The sequence below is a fragment of the Crocuta crocuta genome, unplaced genomic scaffold (genome assembly GCF_008692635.1).
Source record: "Crocuta crocuta isolate KB4526 unplaced genomic scaffold, BGI_CrCroc_1.0 scaffold1314, whole genome shotgun sequence".
Taxonomy (NCBI): Eukaryota; Metazoa; Chordata; class Mammalia; order Carnivora; family Hyaenidae; genus Crocuta; species Crocuta crocuta.
The window spans coordinates 16,760-18,362 of NW_027530720.1; the positions used below are offsets into that span (position 1 = coordinate 16,760).

The 1,603-nt window shown below is 40.5% G+C and overlaps 1 protein-coding gene across 1 annotated transcript in view; it reads left to right on the forward strand.

The window, feature by feature from the left end:
• LOC144235691 (hephaestin-like) overlaps positions 1 to 1,603 on the forward strand; it is a gene marked incomplete at its 5' end in the record, with an annotated part of 19,387 nt that overhangs the window by 6,166 nt on the left and 11,618 nt on the right. The window lies entirely within an intron of this gene.

Here is a 1,603-nt window from a genome sequence, read left to right on the forward strand (position 1 = left end):
GACATACTAAATACTTACATGCAAAACAATGGAATCATAACCCCTACCTCTTACCATATAGAAAACCTAACTCAAAACAGATCAAACACATAAATGTAAGGACTAAAGGTGCAAAAATTTTAAACATAAAAGTAAATGTTTGTGACCTTGAGGTAGAAACATGTTTCTTAAATACACAAGTGACTAAATAAATAAATAAATAAATAAATAAATTGGACTCCTTTGAAATTAAAAACTTTTGTGCTTCAAAGTGCACTATCAAGAAAGTGAAAAGTGGCAGGGACCCTGNNNGTATGTAGCAAAGCATCAGTGGTTCCTTCTGAGTAAGGTAGCCATTGCAGAGGTGACTCCTTTGGAGGGCTCAGCAGCAGTAACTCCTTGTGTGGAAAATCAATGCAGTAGTGACTCCTACTCTGGGAGAATACAGAGGTGTTGGCTCCTTGTTAGGAGAGGGGGGCATAATTGGCTCCTTCTTGGGCTTGAGGTTGTTAATGGCTTTTTATGGGAGAGCAGGATGTCTATGGATCTTTGGGTGGGGAGTTGAAGCAGCTTCTTCTTGGTGGGGAATGTGCAGCATTAGCGGCTCCTTCTAGTGTAAGGCAGAGAAAAAATGGCCTCTTCTCCTGGAAAATGCAGCATTGATGCATCTAAGAGGCAGCAGTTTTTTTCTGAGTGTTGGGCATGGAGTGGTAGCAGCTTCTTCTTGGAAGGGTGCAGTGCTGGTGTCTCCTTCTAAGGGAGTAGACTAGTAGCAGCTCCTTCTCTTATGAAACACAGCAGAAATGACTCATTGTGGAGCTGGAAGCAAATAACCTGTGATTCTTTGGGGGGAAGGAACACTGGCAGTGGCTCCTTAAGGGGCATTGCAGTGGAGGATCCTTCTTGAAGAACAAGGTAATGGCAGTTCCTCTGAGGAGGCAGATAAGCTACAACTTCTTCTTGGGTTGGGGCAAAGTGGTAATGATTTCTTCTTATAGAAGTGGGAGAATAACAGGGGCTCCAGGCAGCACAGTCATCTAGGGTCAGTGCCAAGAAGGACTCCCTGATGGTGAGGACTGCTGGGGTTCACCTTCTGTTCTTTTTCTCCACGGGTGTTCCCTCTTGGTACCAGCTGCACCATACTGGGATGATATAGGTAAGATAACTCCTATACTTTTTCATATGGTCATGTTCAGGGTTTTGTCTGTGTTATTATAATTTCTTCATATATTCTAGAGCTTTCTCTGATTTATTTTTGTTAGTATATAGCTGTTTATTCCTTATTTTTGTTGTTATTGTGGGAGGAAATGAGCATTGAGACCTTCATAGTCTGGTAACCTGCTGACATCCATCCTATGTAATTGAATATGTATAAAGTACTCAAAATGGGCAACTCTATGGAGACGTAGACTAGTGGTTGTCCAAGTCCTGAGTGAGTGGGTGATTACACAATGATGGCTAACTAGTGAAGATTTTATTTTAGAGTGGTAATATTTCTCAAATTGATGTGGTGATGTTACAAAATTCTGTGAATATACTAAAAAACATTGAACTGTACCCTTTAATCTGGTGAATTGTATGGTATGCAAATTATATCTCAATAGAAATGTTATAAAAGTAATAT